This window comes from Cherax quadricarinatus, chromosome 18 (genome assembly GCF_038502225.1).
Source record: "Cherax quadricarinatus isolate ZL_2023a chromosome 18, ASM3850222v1, whole genome shotgun sequence".
Lineage (NCBI taxonomy): Eukaryota > Metazoa > Arthropoda > Malacostraca > Decapoda > Parastacidae > Cherax > Cherax quadricarinatus.
This window is the reverse complement of record NC_091309.1, coordinates 6,065,123-6,085,348: the sequence shown is the minus strand read 5'-3', so window position 1 is coordinate 6,085,348 and position 20,226 is coordinate 6,065,123. Positions and strand designations below refer to the sequence as shown.

At 43.1% G+C, this 20,226-nt stretch overlaps 1 protein-coding gene across 1 annotated transcript in view; it reads right to left on the bottom strand.

Moving 5' to 3' along the window:
• LOC128689286 (uncharacterized) overlaps positions 1-3,333 on the bottom strand; it is a 32,083-nt gene extending 28,750 nt beyond the window's left edge. The window contains exon 1 of the mRNA XM_053777421.2: positions 3,241-3,333. The gene's annotated coding sequence lies outside the window, so the exon portion shown is untranslated. The remainder of the gene's footprint in view (positions 1-3,240) is intronic.
• Between the last annotated feature and the right edge of the window lie 16,893 nt (positions 3,334-20,226).

Genomic DNA, 20,226 nt, shown 5'->3' with positions numbered 1-20,226 from the left:
TATGAAGATTAGACTGATCTAACGTTTCAGCAGTGACAATGTGAGATAAGGAACAAAAACAAATATTTTCGTAAAAGGTTAATGAGAGGTTTGGGGCTGCTGGCCTAACGAAATTATCACGGAAAGAGACATGATGTTTATTTGATGCTACTGGTAGATATCACTGAGGGTGGTAGAACCGACCTTATATTATCAGCAAGGGAGAGGATATGACGTTATCAGGCAGGGTGGAAGCTGACATTACTTTGTCAGTGAGGCTGACCTTACATCAGCGAGGGACAGAGGAGGGTATCCTAGGTTACTAGCACATTCCTTGTGGGTTTAGCTCTTAGTTGTGATTATAATAATAATAATAATTATACGTTGTTAGCAAAAGTAAGGGTGACCTTACATTATCAGCAAAGGTGAGGGAGAGGGAGACGCCGACACAGTAGAGCATGGGATGGGGCAGCTTTGTGTGGTGCTAAAAATACTAGATACTTGTGTATGTGCCAACATCTTCACCACCAACAACACCACCTCACCACAAACAACAACAATCACAACAACAAAAACATCACTATCAAGAACAATAACATCATCACCACTACCACAAAAAAATACCGTTTTTAAAACTACCCATAAATCCTCATTATCACGTCATTATCGTCACCAAAATCACCCCCTCCCCCCACAACTATCACCAACGATAATATCAACATCTTGTTAAAAAAATGCAACAAACATATTGATATTTGACCAGATAGTTAACCAGATTTATGTGGTAACTTGATACAATCAATTCAGTGTTACAATATCTATAAACCCTGTATAAGATACAGACGAATTAATCTATGTCAAATAGCCTATCACCTCCCCACACAACCTAGCACATGACATAATCTATGCCAGGTAGCCTAACACCACTCCCACACAACCTAGCACATGACATAATCTATGCCAGGTAGCCTAACACGACTCCCACACAACCTAGCACATGACATAATCTATGCCAGGTAGCCTAACACCACTCCCACACAACCTAGCACATGACATAATCTATGCCAGGTAGCCTAACACCACTCCCATACAACCTAGCAGATTATATAATGTAGGCCAAGTAGCCTAACACCACTTCCATACAACCTAGCACATGATATAATGTATGCCAGGTAGCCTAACACCACTCCCATACAACCTAGCACATGATATAATGTATGCCAGGTAGCCTAACACCACTCCCATACAACATAGCACATGATATAATGAATGCCAGGTAGCCTAACACCACTCCCATACAACCTAGCACATGATATAATGTATGCCAGGTAGCCTAACACCACTCCCATACAACCTAGCACATGATATAATGAATGCCAGGTAGCCTAACACCACTCCCATACAACCTAGCACATGATATAATGTATGCCAGATAGACTAACACCACTCCCATACAACCTAGCACATGATATAATGTATGCCAGGTAGCCTAACACCACTCCCATACAACCTAGCACATGATATAATGTATGCCAGGTAGTCTAACACCACTCCCATACAACATAGCACATGATATAATGAATGCCAGGTAGCCTAACACCACTCCCATACAACCTAGCACATGATATAATGTATGCCAGGTAGCCTAACACCACTCCCATACAACCTAGCACATGATATAATGAATGCCAGGTAGCCTAACACCACTCCCATACAACCTAGCACATGATATAATGTATGCCAGATAGCCTAACACCACTCCCATACAACCTAGCACATGATATAATGTATGCCAGGTAGCCTAACACCACTCCCATACAACCTAGCACATGATATAATGTATGCCAGGTAGTCTAACACCACTCCCATACAACCTAGCACATGATATAATGTATGACAGGGAGTCTAACACCACTCCCACACAACCTAGCACATGATATAATGTATGCCAGGTAGTCTAACACCACTCCCATACAACCTAGCACATGATATAATGAATGCCAGGTAGCCTAACACCACTCCCATACAACCTAGCACATGATATAATGTATGCCAGGTAGCCTAACACCACTCCCATACAACCTAGCACATGATATAATGTATGCCAGGTAGTCTAACACCACTCCCATACAACCTAGCACATGATATAATGTATGCCAGGGAGTCTAACACCACTCCCACACAACCTAGCACATGATATAATGTATGTCAGGTAGTCTAACACCACTCCCATACAACCTAGCACATGATATAATGTATGCCAGGGAGTCTAACACCACTCCCATACAACCTAGCACATGATATAGTGTATGCCAGGTAGTCTAACACCACTCCTATACAACCTAGCACATGATATAATGTATGCCAGGGAGTCTAACACCACTCCCATACAACCTAGCACATGATATAATGTATGCCAGGTAGCCGAACACCACTCCCATACAACCTAGCACATGATATAATGTATGCCAGGTAGCCGAACACCACTCCCATACAACCTAGCACATGATATAATGTATGCCAGGTAGCCTAACACCACTCCCATACAACCTAGCACATCATATAATCTACGAGGTAGCTTAAAACAAAATAAGAGATACTGTATAACAATCAATGTGGCAACCGGACACCATTATTACCATCATCCCCCCCACACTTCCTACCAAGGAAATTAACCACCCATTTAGCCAAACGAAGCAGCTAACCAACTCAACGAAGCAGCTAACTAACTCAACGAAGCAGCTAACCAGCTCAACATATATAGCCCAGGAACTTTAGCTCAAAACTTTTAGTTTCAGACCGATGTTACCTTCAGGGTTGGAAGGGAAGGGGAAGGGTGCCTTGATGGCCAAAGAATTGAAGGTACCGTTCGCCTACCTCAAATCAAACCTGACTGCCTGCAATTCCCCCAGACTGTGTGTGACACTCGCGGGTTGAGCACTTCCCCAAGAATATAATAATAAGAATTTCTAGTGTCGACTGCCAAACATCGACCATCGTCAGAAAGTATTGACTGGTAGCGCCACCAACATACCAGAGGCAACAGGTCGAGTGACTCGGGTACTGGTATGTCCAGGTCAAGTCACACAGGTACTAGTATCTACAGAACGAGCCACCCAGGTGCTAGTATCCACAGGTCGAGCCACCCATTTATAGCATCCCCAAGCTGAGACACTCAAGTACTATGCATAGATCGAGCACCCTGGTACTACTATCCACAGAACGAACCACCCAGGTACTGATATCGACAGGTCGAGTCACCCTTGAATTAGTGTTCACAGGTCGAGCCACCAGGTACTAGTGTTCACAGGTCGAGCCACCAGGTACTAGTGTTCACAGGTCGAGCCACCAGGTACTAGTGTTCACAAATGGAGCCACCCAGGTACTAGTATCGACAGTTCCCTCAGAGAAAAGGGGGTCAGGGATTCTCTCTCCGCGCGTTCACGTTATCTGATCACACTGACTGCGAATAATTTATGTATACGATAAAATATATAGGTCGTGAAGAGCTAAACCCGTATGGGTCATTCAGCGTAGTGAGTGGTGTATACTTAATTATTATGATACATGTGCAAGCAAAAAGACTTATTGTGTTATATATAAACACTAATGTACATCTTTACAAGCACACATACACACGCACACACACACACACACACACACACACACACACACACACACACACACACACACACACACACACACACACACACACACACACACACACACACACACACAGCTCAGTGGAATGTCGTACGAGGAAAGGTTGAGGGAAATCGGACTAACGACACTGGAGGACAGAAGGGTCAGGGGAGACATGATAACGACATACAAGATACTGCGGGGAATAGACAAGGTTGACAAAGACAGGATGTTCCAGAGAGGGGACACAGAAACAAGGGGTCACAATTGGAAGCTGAAGAGTCAGACGAGTCACAGGGACGTTAGGAAGTACTTCTTCAGTCATAGAGTCGTCAGGAAGTGGAATAGCCTAGCAAGTGAAGTAGTGGAGGCAGGAACCATACATAGTTTTAAGAAGAGGTATGACATAGCTCAGGAAGCAGAGAGGGAGAGGACCTAGTAGCGATCAGTGAAGAGGCGGGGCCAGGAGCTGAGTCTCGACCCCTGCAACCACAATTAGGTGAGTACAATTAGGCGAGTACACACACACACACGCACAGGACAGGCTGCAGACCTGGTCCAGCAACTGGCTCCTGGAGTTCAACCCCACCAAGTGCAAAGTCATGAAGATTGGGGAAGGGCAAAGAAGACCGCAGACGGAATACAGTCTAGGGGCCAGAGACTACAAACCTCATTCAAGGAAAAAGATCTTGGGGTGAGTATAACACCAGGCACATCTCCTGAAGTGCATATAAACCAAATAACTGCTGCAGCATATGGGCGCCTAGCAAACCTCAGAACAGCATTCCGACATCTTAATAAGGAATCATTCAGGACCCTGTACACCGTGTACGTTAGGCCCATATTGGAGTATGCGGCACCAGTTTGGAACCCACACCTAGCCAAGCACGTAAAGAAACTAGAGAAAGTGCAAAGGTTTGCAACAAGACTAGTCCCATAGCTAAGAGACATGTCCTACGAGGATAGGTTAAGGGAAATCAACCTGACGACACTGGAGGACAGGAGAGATAGGGGGGACATGATAACGACATAGAAAATACTGAGAGGAATTGACAAGGTGGACAAAGACAGGATGTTCCAGAGATTGGACACAGCAACAAGGGGACACAGTTGGATGTTGAAGACACAGATGAATCACAGGGATGTTAGGAAGTATTTCTTCAGCCACAGAGTAGTCAGTAAGTGGAATAGTTTGGGAAGCGATGTAGTGGAGGCAGGATCCATACATAGTTTTAAGCAGAGGTATGATAAAGCTCACGGCTCAGGGAGAGTGACCTAGTAGCGATCAGTGAAGAGGCGGGGCCAGGAGCTCGGACTCGACCCCCGCAACCTCAACTAGGTGAGTACACACACACACACACACACACACACACACACACACATATATATATATATATATATATATATATGTCGTGCCGAATATGTAAAACTGGTCAATTAGCAAGAACTCATTTAAAATTAAGTCCTTTCTGAAATTTTCTCTTATACGTTTAAAGATATATTTTTTTTCATTAATGTTAATATAAAAATTTTTAATAATGCGCCAAAAGAAACTTAGAAAACTTACCTAACCTTATTATAACAAGAGCAATTTATTTTAGCCTAACCCAACTAAATATATTTTAAATACGTTTACCATAATTTAGTACTAAACAAACACAATCAAATATATTTTTTTGGTTAGGTTCAGAATGATTTTGGCGAAATTATTGCATACACAAATTTTCACTTGTCCTATATGGCAAGATGAACGTTGCTATTTAAGCCAAGATCGTAAGTTCTGCCTATTCGGCACGACATATATATATATATATATATATATATATATATATATATATATATATATATATATATATATATATATATAACGAGAATTTCAAAGGCATTTCTGACTTCCATTGTCCCAGATTTTCCAAAACGGAAGGACTAAGACATAACTTGCTGCTGTGTACAATAATAACAGCCTAGTTGAACCTGCACATGAAGGCGGAAACACACGTAAAAAAATGAGCCAAGTATTGTCCAGCATGCCAGTAGTGTGGCACAGAGAGATACGGAGTTATGTGGGTCACTGACCTGCTGGTGCTAACTGCCTGGCAGGAATGTAGAAACTCTTGAAGAGTCAACTACCTTAGAACCCTTGTAGGAGGCTGTTGAATAACCAGTACCCTTGTAGGAGGCTGTTGAATAACCAGTACCCTTGTAGGAGGCTGTTGAATAACCAGTACCCTTGTAGGAGGCTGTTGAATAACCAGTACCCTTGTAGGAGGCTGTTGAATCACCAGTACCCTTGTAGGAGGCTGTTGAATAACCAGTACCCTTGTAGGAGGCTGTTGAATAACCAGTACCCTTGTAGGAGGCTGTTGAATCACCAGTACCCTTGTAGGAGGCTGTTGAATAACCAGTACCCTTGTAGGAGGCTGTTGAATCACCAGTACCCTTGTAGGAGGCTGTTGAATAACCAGTACCCTTGTAGGAGGCTGTTGAATAACCAGTACCCTTGTAGGAGGCTGTTGAATCACCAGTACCCTTGTAGGAGGCTGTTGAATAACCAGTACCCTTGTAGGAGGCTGTTGAATAACCAGTACCCTTGTAGGAGGCTGTTGAATCACCAGTACCCTTGTAGGAGGCTGTTGAATCACCAGTACCCTTGTAGGAGGCTGTTGAATAACCAGTACCCTTGTAGGAGGCTGTTGAATCACCAGTACCCTTGTAGGAGGCTGTTGAATAACCAGTACCCTTGTAGGAGGCTGTTGAATAACCAGTACCCTTGTAGGAGGCTGTTGAATCATCAGTACCCTTGCAGGAGGCTGTTGAATCATCAGTACCCTTGTAGGAGGCTGTTGAATCATCAGTACCCTTGTAGGAGGCTGTTGAATCATCAGTACCCTTGTAGGAGGCTGTTGAATCATCAGTACCCTTGTAGGAGGCTGTTGAATCATCAGTACCCTTGTAGGAGGCTGTTGAATCACCAGTACCCTTGTAGGAGGCTGTTGAATAACCAGTACCCTTGTAGGAGGCTGTTGAATCATCAGTACCCTTGCAGGAGGCTGTTGAATCATCAGTACCCTTGTAGGAGGCTGTTGAATCATCAGTACCCTTGTAGGAGGCTGTTGAATCATCAGTACCCTTGTAGGAGGCTGTTGAATCATCAGTACCCTTGTAGGAGGCTGTTGAATCGTCAGTACCCTTGTAGGAGGCTGTTGAATCACCAGTACCCTTGTAGGAGGCTGTTGAATCATGAGTACCCTTGTAGGAGGCTTTTGAATCATCAGTACCCTTGTAGGAGGCTGTTGAATCATCAGTATCCTTGTAGGAGGCTGTTGAATCGTCAGTACCCTTGTAGGAGGCTGTTGAATCACCAGTACCCTTGTAGGAGGCTGTTGAATCATCAGTACCCTTGTAGGAGGCTGTTGAATAACCAATACCCTTGTAGGAGGCTGTTGAATCATCAGTACCCTTGTAGGAGGCTGTTGAATCATCAGTACCCTTGTAGGAAGCTGTTGAATCACCAGTACCCTTGTAGGAGGCTGTTGAATCATCAGTACCCTTGTAGGAGGCTGTTGAATCACCAGTACCCTTGTAGGAGGCTGTTGAATCACCAGTACCCTTGTAGGAAGCTGTTGAATCATCAGTACCCTTGTAGGAGGCTGTTGAATCACCAGTACCCTTGTAGGAGGCTGTTGAATCACCAGTACCCTTGTAGGAAGCTGTTGAATCATCAGTACCCTTGTAGGAGGCTGTTGAATCACCAGTACCCTTGTAGGAGGCTGTTGAATCATCAGTACCCTTGTAGGAGGCTGTTGAATCACTAGTACCCTTGTAGGAGGCTGTTGAATCACCAGTACCCTTGTAGGAGGCTGTTGAATCATCAGTACCCTTGTAGGAGGCTGTTGAATCATCAGTACCCTTGTAGGAGGCTGTTGAATCATCAGTATCCTTGTAGGAGGCTGTTGAATCACCAGTACCCTTGTAGGAAGCTGTTGAATCACCAGTGTCCTCGTAGGAGGCTGTTGAATCACCAGTACCCTTGTAGGAGGCTGTTGAATCATCAGTACCCTTGTAGGAGGCTGTTGAATCATCAGTATCCTTGTAGGAGGCTGTTGAATCACCAGTACCCTTGTAGGAGGCTGTTGAATCATCAGTATCCTTGTAGGAGGCTGTTGAATCACCAGTACCCTTGTAAGAGGCTGTTGAATCATCAGTATCCTTGTAGGAGGCTGTTGAATCATCAATATCCTTGTAGGAGGCTGTTGAATCATCAGTACACTTGTAGGAGGCTGTTGAATCATCACTACCCTTGTAGGACGCTGTTGAATCATCAGTACCCTTGTAGGAGGCTGTTGAATCACCAGTCCCCTTGTAGGAGGCTGTTGAATCATCAGTACCCTTGTAGGAGGCTGTTGAATCACCAGTACCCTTGTAGGAGGCTGTTGAATCATCAGTACCCTTGTAGGAGGCTGTTGAATCACCAGTCCCCTTGTAGGAGGCTGTTGAATCATCAGTACCCTTGTAGGAGGCTGTTGAATCACCAGTACCCTTGTAGGAGGCTGTTGAATCACCAGTCCCCTTGTAGGAGGCTGTTGAATCATCAGTACCCTTGTAGGAGGCTGTTGAATCATCAGTACCCTTGTAGGAGGCTGTTGAATCACCAGTCCCCTTGTAGGAGGCTGTTGAATCATCAGTACCCTTGTAGGAGGCTGTTGAATCACCAGTCCCCTTGTAGGAGGCTGTTGAATCATCAGTACCCTTGTAGGAGGCTGTTGAATCACCAGTACCCTTGTAGGAGGCTGTTGAATCATCAGTATCCTTGTAGGAGGCTGTTGAATCATCAATATCCTTGTAGGAGGCTGTTGAATCATCACTACCCTTGTAGGAGGCTGTTGAATCATCACTACCCTTGTAGGACGCTGTTGAATCATCAGTACCCTTGTAGGAGGCTGTTGAATCACCAGTCCCCTTGTAGGAGGCTGTTGAATCACCAGTACCCTTGTAGGAGGCTGTTGAATCATCAGTATCCTTGTAGGAGGCTGTTGAATCATCAGTACCCTTGTAGGAGGCTGTTGAATCATCAGTACCCTTGTAGGAGGCTGTTGAATCATCAGTACCCTTGTAGGAGGCAGTTGAATCATCAGTACCCTTGGTACCTGGAGTACCTATCTCCTGTTAATGTCCCAGACACCTGGAGTACGTATCTCCTGTTAATGTCCCAGACACCTGGAGTACATATCTCCTGTTAATGTCCCAGACACCTGGAGTACCTATCTCCTGTTAATGTCCCAGACACCTGGAGTACCTATCTCCTGTTAATGTCCCAGACACCTGAAGTACCTATCTCCTGTTAATGTCCCAGACACCTCGAGTACCTATCTACTGTTAATGTCCCAGACACCTGGAGTACCTATCTCCTCCTAATGTCCCAGACACCTGGAGTACCTATCTCCTGTTAATGTCTCAGACACCTGGAGTACCTATCTCCTGTTAATGTCCCAGACACCTGGAGTACCTATCTCCTGTTAATGTCCCAGACACCTGGAGTACCTATCTCCTGTTAATGTCCCAGACACCTGGAGTACCTATCTTTTGTTAATGTCCCACACACCTCGAGTACCTATCTCCTGTTAGTGTCCCAGACACCTCGAGTGCCTATCTCCTGTTAATGTCCCAGACACCTGGAGTACCTATCTCCTGTTAATGTCCCAGACACCTGGAGTACCTATCTCCTGTTAATGTCCCAGACACCTGGAGTACCTATCTCCTGTTTATGTCCCAGACACCTGGAGTACCTATCTCCTGTTAATGTCCCAGACACCTGGAGTACCTATCTCCTCCTAATGTCCCAGACAACTAGAGTACCTATCTCCTGTTAATGTCCCAGACACCTGGAGTACCTATCTCCTGTTAATGTCCCAGACACCTGGAGTACCTATCTCCTGTTAATGTCCCAGACACCTGGAGTACCTATCTCCTGTTAATGTCCCAGACACCTGGAGTACCTATCTCCTGTTAATGTCCCAGACACCTGGAGTACCTATCTCCTCCTAATGTCCCAGACACCTGGAGTACCTATCTCCTGTTAATGTCCCAGACACCTGGAGTACCTATCTCCTGTTAATGTCCCAGACACCTGGAGTACCTATCTCCTGTTAATGTCCCAGACACCTGAAATACCTATCTCCTGTTAATGTCCCAGACACCTGGAGTACCTATCTCCTGTTAATGTCCCAGACACCTGAAGTACCTATCTCCTGTTAATGTCCCAGACACCTGGAGTACCTATCTCCTGTTAATGTCCCAGACACCTGGAGTACCTATCTCCTGTTAATGTCCCAGACACCTGGAGTACCTATCTCCTGTTAATGACCCAGGCACCTGGAGTACCTGTCTCCTGTTAATGTCCCAGACACCTGGAGTACCTATCTCCTGTTAATGTCTCAGACACCTGGAGTACCTATTTCCTGTTAATGTCCCAGACACCTGAAGTACCTATCTCCTGTTAATGTCCCAGACACCTGAAGTACCTATCTCCTGTTAATGTCCCAGACACCTGGAGTACCTATCTCCTGTTAATGTCCCAGACACCTGGAATACCTATCTCCTGTTAATTTTCCAGACACCTGGAGTACCTATCTCCTGTTAATGTCCCAGACACCTGGAGTACCTATCTCCTGTTAATGTCCCAGACACCTGGAGTACCTATCTCCTGTTAATGTCCCAGACACCTGGAGTACCTATCTCCTGTTAATGTCCCAGACACCTGGAGTACCTATCTCCTGTTAATGTCCCAGACACCTGGAGTACCTATCTCCTGTTAATGTCCCAGACACCTGAAGTACCTATCTTCTGTTAATGTCCCAGACACCTGAAGTACCTATCTCCTGTTAATGTCCCAGAAACCTGGAGTACCTATCTCCTGTTAATGTCCCAGACACCTGGAGTACCTATCTTCTGTTAATGTCCCAGACACCTGGAGTACCTATCTCCTGTTAATGTCCCAGACACCTGGAGTACCTATCTCCTGTTAATGTCCCAGACACCTGGAGTACCTATCTCCTGTTAATGTCCCAGACACCTGGAGTACCTATCTCCTGTTAATGTCCCAGACACCTGGAGTACCTATCTCCTGTTTATGTCCCAGACACCTGGAGTACCTATCTCCTGTTAATGTCCCAGACACCTGGAGTACCTATCTCCTCCTAATGTCCCAGACAACTAGAGTACCTATCTCCTGTTAATGTCCCAGACACCTGGAGTACCTATCTCCTGTTAATGTCCCAGACCCCTGGAGTACCTATCTCCTGTTAATGTCCCAGACACCTGGAGTACATATCTCCTGTTAATGTCCCAGACACCTGGAGTACCTATCTCCTGTTAATGTCCCAGACACCTGGAGTACCTATCTCCTCCTAATGTCCCAGACACCTGGAGTACCTATCTCCTGTTAATGTCCCAGACACCTGGAGTACCTATCTCCTGTTAATGTCCCAGACACCTGGAGTACCTATCTCCTGTTAATGTCCCAGACACCTGAAGTACCTATCTCCTGTTAATGTCCCAGACACCTGGAGTACCTATCTCCTGTTAATGTCCCAGACACCTGAAGTACCTATCTCCTGTTAATGTCCCAGACACCTGAAGTACCTATCTCCTGTTAATGTCCCAGACACCTGAAGTACCTATCTCCTGTTAATGTCCCAGACACCTGGAGTACCTATCTCCTGTTAATGTCCCAGACACCTGGAGTACCTATCTCCTGTTAATTTTCCAGACACCTGGAGTACCTATCTCCTGTTAATGTCCCAGACACCTGGAGTACCTATCTCCTGTTAATGTCCCAGACACCTGGAGTACCTATCTCCTGTTAATGTCCCAGACACCTGGAGTACCTATCTCCTGTTAATGTCCCAGACACCTGGAGTACCTATCTCCTGTTAATGTCCCAGACACCTGGAGTACCTATCTCCTGTTAATGTCCCAGACACCTGGAGTACCTATCTCCTGTTAATGTCCCAGACACCTGGAGTACCTACACCGGCAAACAGACAGAAAGACGATCAAACTTGCCACACATTTTACGCTGAATTACGCGAATGAGCTTAACGCTTAATATGAGTATACTACTACTGTTACAACGATGCTATTGCTGCTACTACTACTACCACCACTAATAATAATAATAATAATAATAATAATAATAATAATAATGATAATGATAATGATGATAATAATAATAATAATAATAATAATAATAATAATAATAATAATAAATAATAATAATAATAATAATAATAATAATAATAATATATTATTATTATTATTATTATTAATATTATTTATGTTATTATTATTATTATTATTATATTGATTTGGTTAATGAAGTTTAAGCCTGTCGACAACATGAGGGCCAAGAATACGCTAATTTCTTAAAATAAGGCATTTTAAACTAAATTCTCAATGTATATACACCGAAACATGTTGTTAGGTAAGACACATATGCAACAGTTAGGTATCTTTATTATGAAACGTTTCGCCTACACAGTAGGCTTCTTCAGTCAAGTACAGAAAAGTTGATAGAAGCAGAAGATACTTGAAGACGATGTAATCAGTCCATCACCCTTAAAGTTTTGAGGTGGTCAGTCCCTCAGTCTGGAGAAGAGCATTGTTCCATAGTATGAAACAATATGGAGATGAAGTGACAGGATGGAGCTTTTATAGCGATATGAGGTGAGACGTAGGCCACTAGGAGAGGTAAGAACTCAGATGTTGAAAGGTCAGGTCCTTCTCAAATCCAGCCGCTCTCACTGGTGGAAGTTGTCGAAGTTGATTGCAGGTCTGTACCAAGATACCCTTGTGTTGCAGTGTCTGACAGATTGAACATTAAAATGGTATAAAATACCGACAGGTTGTTAGGTAAGACACATATGCAACAGTTAGGTATCTTTATTATGAAACGTTTCGCCTACACAGTAGGCTTCTTCAGTCAAGTACAGAAAAGTTGATAGAAGCAGAAGATACTTGAAGACGATGTATTTTATACCATGGTATTTTATACCATTTTAATGTTCAATCTGTCAGACACTGCAACACAAGGGTATCTTGGTACAGACCTGCAATCAACTTCGACAACTTCCACCAGTGAGAGCGGCTGGATTTGAGAAGGACCTGACCTTTCAACATCTGAGTTCTTACCTCTCCTAGTGGCCTACGTCTCACCTCATATCGCTATAAAAGCTCCATCCTGTCACTTCATCTCCATATTGTTTCATACTATGGAACAATGCTCTTCTCCAGACTGAGGGACTGACCACCTCAAAACTTTAAGGGTGATGGACTGATTACATCGTCTTCAAGTATCTTCTGCTTCTATCAACTTTTCTGTACTTGACTGAAGAAGCCTACTGTGTAGGCGAAACGTTTCATAATAAAGATACCTAACTGTTGCATATGTGTCTTACCTAACAACCTGTCGGTATTTTATACCATTTTAATGTTCAATCTGTCAGACACTGCAACACAAGGGTATCTTGGTACAGACCTGCAATCAACTTCGACAACTTCCACCAGTGAGAGCGGCTGGATTTGAGAAGGACCTGACCTTTCAACATCTGAGTTCTTACCTCTCCTAGTGGCCTACGTCTCACCTCATATCGCTATAAAAGCTCCATCCTGTCACTTCATCTCCATATTGTTTCATACTATGGAACAATGCTCTTCTCCAGACTGAGGGACTGACCACCTCAAAACTTTAAGGGTGATGGACTGATTACATCGTCTTCAAGTATCTTCTGCTTCTATCAACTTTTCTGTACTTGACTGAAGAAGCCTACTGTGTAGGCGAAACGTTTCATAATAAAGATACCTAACTGTTGCATATGTGTCTTACCTAACAACCTGTCGGTATTTTATACCATTTTAATGTTCAATCTGTCAGACACTGCAACACAAGGGTATCTTGGTACAGACCTGCAATCAACTTCGACAACTTCCACCAGTGAGAGCGGCTGGATTTGAGAAGGACCTGACCTTTCAACATCTGAGTTCTTACCTCTCCTAGTGGCCTACGTCTCACCTCATATCGCTATAAAAGCTCCATCCTGTCACTTCATCTCCATATTGTTTCATACTATGGAACAATGCTCTTCTCCAGACTGAGGGACTGACCACCTCAAAACTTTAAGGGTGATGGACTGATTACATCGTCTTCAAGTATCTTCTGCTTCTATCAACTTTTCTGTACTTGACTGAAGAAGCCTACTGTGTAGGCGAAACGTTTCATAATAAAGATACCTAACTGTTGCATATGTGTCTTACCTAACAACCTGTCGGTATTTTATACCATTTTAATGTTCAATACACCGAAACATACACTTCCCGATGTATATAACGTTACTTCCACCTTCTGTACTTCATGCATTAAGCTAAATGGACGTCCATACACACAAAGAATTAATTTAAAAAACGCGCTGAGAATTTCCCTAAAGGACTGTTCAGCTAAAGTGGTTTCGCCATTCGAGTGTGCGCAAAATGGCAGTTATATATAGTATTTTAAGTTGTATTCTGATTTATAGTACTGTAACATGTATTCATCAGCCGAATATTACCACAAATTTGTATGAAAATTTGCAATCAACACTCCCACTCAAAATTTGCAATTAACACTCCCACAAAAAAAAAATAGTAATATTGCTATCAACGTCAACATTTCATGCTGTCTTAAGAACATGTGTAGGAACACTGCAGCAGGCCTACTGGCCCATACCTGGCAGGTATTTCTCAAACCCAAACCCACTTAACAAAAATATTTGCCCTACCCATTATTAGTACTATCCAAGGAATAAGCTTTGATAACGCTATTAATATCTTTAAAACGAATATATTGATATGTAATATGAGAGTTAATATAAGTAATGCAGTGTGCCATTAATTCTATGAACTACTATGAATTTTATAGTATTTTTGAACGTGATTATGAAAGAGGTGTCATGGCGTCATCAGTGTCCAGAAAAAAAGTCACAGGTAGAAACGTTGCAGAAAATAAGTCACAATTTTGGCTAGGAACAGAAGTCACTGAAAAAAAACCCACATTTTATATAAATGCCATAAGTTAGATTAGGGTTTGACTCTTTTTTTCCCTGTGACTTTTTCTCTGTGACCTTTTTTCCCGGATCCGGCGTCAACACGTGAGGGAGGACGACCATGCAGTCCTCCCTCACATACAGTGTTTATAATAATTAGTGCCTACGTTTCAGCGGTGAAAGAACAGACTAGTGAACACGTAATGTTACAGTAGTGGTATAAACCTTGGTATTAGACACCCACAAATAGGTTTAGAAAGACACTTGAGCAAATCTAGCATCAGACAACGTTTCGGTCCTGGAATCTTGATCACTAGTGATTAACGTTTTGTGATAAATATATCCCAGTGTAGTCGAAGGAAAACATCTGCTTCTCTACAAAAGCTTTAGAGGCATAAATAAGCTCGACGGCAAGAATTTCGTGATAGACCAGCCTGGTTGTGGTTCGTACGTTGGATTATGTGCGGCCAGCAGTAACAGCCTGGTTGATCAGGCCCTTATCCACCATGTTGCCTGGTCACAGACCGGGTATCTGGACGGCTTTTTGGTTGTGTCAGCATCATCTTCAGTGAGTACAAACCTTTTTACTAGTTATTTTTTTAATAAATAACAATGGTCTTATGTTCCCTGTATTGAATCTTAATCATTTATATTTTGTAAATTATCATGGTTTAGAAAGACACGTAAGCAAACACTATAACATATTTATTAGAAAACGTTTCGGTCCTGGGACCTTGAAGTGATCAAGGTCCCAGGACCGAAACGTTTTCTAATAAATATGTTATAGTGTTTGCTTACGTGTCTTTCTAAACCAACTTGTCGGTGAATAATAAAATGGTATAAAATACCGACAGGTTGTTAGGTAAGACACATATGCAACAGTTAGGTATCTTTATTTCGAAACGTTTCGCCTACACAGTAGGCTTCTTCAGTCGAGTACAGAAAAGTTGATAGAAGCAGAAGATACTTGAAGACGATGTAATCAGTCTTACCTAACAACTTGTCGGTATTTATTACCAAGGTTTATACCATAAATTATCATGTTTACCATACGTGTCATTATTTTCATGTGTTCATTAATCCGATTAATATTTTGGTGTATAATTATGGCTGCTGTTGTTGAGGTTTTGTGTGTTAAATGGTTTAGGTTTTAAAACCTACAAGTTGTGCAACCTTTGGGAATATTTATTGAGGAAACGTTTCGCCACACAGTGGCTTCATCAGTCTAGTACAAAGAAGAATGGTGAGGCTGAGGGACTGATTACCTCAAACTTCTCCTCTTCTCTTTCCACTGTTCTTCCTTGTATTGGACTGATGAAGCCACTGTGAGGGGAAACGTATCCTCAGTAAAGATACCAAATATCATTGTTGAGGCTGTACACGCCAAATGAAGTCAGGAAGATGGAGCACCAGACCATTGTTTACGATATTGTGTTAGTATGCCTGTTAATATTTTAGATAATGCAGACCCAGGACATTTTTTTAGAAGGCCGAAACGCGTTTTCTCTTACAATTTCTTTTCTGGAACACCCAAGCTAGGCCTGGTGGTTACTAGGCCTCCCCAGGCTTGGCAGGGGACCGTAACGTCAATAGAATGGTAGAGTATACTAACAGTTTAAATAAGAACAATATATGTGTTTTGGCATTGTATTTGTGAAGACGTTTCGTCCACCAGGGACTTGTATCACTTGGTCGTGGAGGAGAACTCAACATTCTCCAGGCTGAGGGACTGACCACCTCGAAACTGTCTACTAGAGTGATAGACTGATTACATCGTCTTTACGTCTCTACTGCTTTCACTGTTTCCTCTGTATTCAACTGAAGAAGCCTACTGTGTAGGCGAAACGTTTCGGAATAAAGCGAAAAACTAACGTCAAAGACCTGGGAGTGATTGTGTCGGAGGATCTCACCTTTAAGGACCATAACATTGTATCAATCGCATCTGCTAGAAAAATGACAGGATGGATAATGAGAACCTTCAAAACTAGGGATGCCAGGCCCATGATGACACTTCAGGTCGCTTGTTCTATCTAGGCTGGAATATTGCTGCACACTAACACCACCTTTCAAGGCAGGTGAAATTGCTGTCCTAGAAAATGTACAGGCAACCTTCACGGCGCGCATAACGGAGATAAAACACCTCAGTTCCTGGGAGCGCTTGAAGTTCCTGAACCTGTACTCCCTGGAACGCAGGCGGGAGAGACACTTGATTATATACACCTGGAAAATCCTAGAGGGACTAGTACTAAACTTGCACACGAAAATCACTCCCTACGAAAGCAAAAGACTCAGCAGACGATGCAACATCCCCCCAATGAAAAGCAGTGGTGTCACTAGCACGTTAAGAGACAACACAATAAGTGTCAGGGGCCCGAGACTGTTCAACTGCCTCCCAGCATACATAAGGGGATTACCAGTAGACCCCTAGCTGTCTTCAAGCAGGCACTGGACAAACTCCTAAAGTCGGTACCTGACCAGTCGGCTGTGGTTCGTATGTTGGATTGCGTGCAGCCAGCAGTAACAGCCTGGTTGATCAGGCCCTGATCCACCATGAGGCCTGGTCACAGACCGGGCCGCGGGGGCGTTGACCCCCCGGAACTCTCTCCAGGTAAACCTAACTGTTGCACGTGTGTCTTACCAACGTGTCGGTATTGTATACCATTGAGGGGACTTGAGTTAGAGTTCGTCACGGCCACGCTAGCTGGAGATTCGTCTGTAAAAACTTGCATTTGTGGTCACAGTGGTGCCTATGCTAACCTTCCTATGGTGGAGAAATATACCTAGTTGGACGCATTTTATTGTGGCTAGCTGGTCCAGTGGCTAACGCGACGGTCTGGAGTTTTAAGACTCTCTGATCGCGGGTTCTAACCCCACCCGTGGTATGGTTTGTTTGCAATCGTGTCATTACGATTTCGTGAGTCATATACACGTAGAAGAAAGAAGCTTGTGACGACGTTTCGGTCCGGCTTGGACCATTAACCAGCCACACGTGACCAGTTAATGGTCCAAGTCGAACCGAAACGTTGTCATAAGTTTCTTTCTCTTATGTGCGGGTTATTTGTGTATTGTTCCAGTCACGGTATTGTGATTTCATTTTTTTTAGACCTAATGGTTTTTACCGTGTTCTTCGTGTTTGTGTTTTACCCTCTGGGTTCCGCGTGTTAACTTGAGAATGTTTTTTTCTTTGCCTTGAAAGCCAATGTTTTTAAAGGGATCGAGGGGGTAAGCCAGCGGAAGGCCTCGTACAGATGACCTACAGCTCCAGCTGTGGGTCATCATATTACTAAGACCTGCGTCTGGAAACATTTGTCCTGTTTCCTGACAAACCTTACTTAACCTTTGCCAGTGTATAAGACTGATGAATGAGTTTGGAGTAAATTCTACAACAGTCTCCTAGAATGAAATACGAGATCAATGGAATTTATTATTCACATTTTCTTTAATAATTCCCAGTTTAGAGGCACAGTAAACAATATATAAAAGTTTTTTATGCTGCTTATTTCAACAAATTTTGCGATTTTCGCAGTTTTTTATTAACACATCGGCCGTTACCCACTAAGGCAGGGTGACCCGAAAAAAAAAGAAACACTTTCATCATAGCTTGTGCTACCAGGTCGGTTGCCGTGTTCCTCCCTTAAGTCAGTGTGACCTGACCTGACTAGGTTGGGTGCATTGGCTTAAGCCGGTAGGAGACTTGGACCTGCCTCGCATGGGCCAGTGGGCCTCTTGCAGTGTTCCTTCGTTCTTATGTTATGTTCTTATCATTCACTCCTTCACTGTGCTGCCCGAGGCGCTCCGACACTACAGATCAGACACGACACGTATCTCAACCCCTCCCTCAGAGCGTGGACACTATTTTTGCAAATTTGTTTATATTTTTTTGCCACAAAAAAATAGCGGCATCTAAGAACATGTCAACATTATTTGACATTGACATAAAAATGCATAATATAGAGATAAATTTGAACCAAATTTGAAAAAAAATTGTTAGAAAATCGCTTGTTGACCTGACTGTTTTTTTTTAGTGAAGGCGGACTTATTTTTTAGCAGCCTTTTAGTGCTTGTGAAAATAATTATAATTTACATCGGCCTTTCTGTTTTCTTAAAATGGCAGTGGAACTCACTCGAGGAATTTGTAGAACTTTCACTGAACTCAGTAAGTTCTGCCCATGTACGAATATATAGTTGCATAATTTTTGAACATTAAAATGGTATAAAATACCGACAGGTTGCATAATTTTTGTTACGACAGTGAAATAGTTTTTGCTTTAATTACTGGACTATAGACATGAAAGCAAAAATTTTCTTTTTTATTTTGTTAGGCTATCCATGATTATTTCATCATGACGTATCACATTGCATATATAAATAAAATAATCAAATTGAGTTGCCTAGCTGTAAATATCATTTACATCGTTAAGTTTTGAAAAGTGGGTTGTGCTTTGGAATGGACCTGTGTTAGATTTCCTGGCAGTTTAATTGAACATGACTCCCTTTCTTCTTTACTTACTCTGAATAGGCTAAAATCTCAAATAGTCTGTATTGGACTGATGAAGCCACTGTGTGGCGAAACGTTTCCTCAATAAAGATTCCCATATGTTGCAGAAGTGTCTCAATCTTCAACTTGTCGGTTTTTAAACCATTTATCGCATCTGTCAGACACTGCAGCATCATGGGATCTTGATACATAGAACTCTTCAAAACTTGTTCAACCTTTGGACGTAGACCTACTTAGACCAGTGGATGGTACCACTATGATCCCCGCCTCCTCCTGCTTCGCCTCACCTAACTACAGTATATAAGCCACGTCTACGGCCCTATGCTGTACATTCTACAAGATTGATGGACTAAGCACACCGACTCTAGGCTAAGGGACTGATTACCTCAAACTACTCCTCTCCTTACACCTTCTGCTTTGTATTGGACAGATGAAGCCACTGTGTTGCGAAACGTTTCCTCAATGAAGATTCCCATATGTTGCATAAGTGTCTCAATCTTCACCACAAGTAGTTCATAACTTTAAAAGCAGATAGTTATGATGTCATTTGTAGACAGATTGACAGCCAAGAAAATATTAAGATAGACACCCAAAAGCTGTAGTTCAGGTTGGTTTGCTTGTTAGGTTTTAAGCCTATCGACTGCACAAAGGTCATGAAGGCTGCATATTGCCTGTACATCAGTTGCTTCTATTGGGCTCCTTTGATCGTCTTCCTGAGGATACAACTCGACAGTCGCCTAACACCTACATTAGGTGCGTAGTTACTACTAGCTGACAGGTGGAAGGAAACAACCATTGCTTGCATCGACCCAGGACCGTTCCCAGGTCTTCTCGGTGTTAAGCCGAAAGTTCTGCCTCAGAGTTACAAGCCACGTCAACTCTCAGTGTGTATAGTACACGGTAAGCTTAAAACCTCTTAGTGTATTTATCCTCTGTGAAGTTTAGCACTTAAACACTTGGTAAATGTTTAGGTTACCTAATGGTGTAGCATATGCATACCCAGTTTCGATAGTTCAGTATTACTATTTGTTG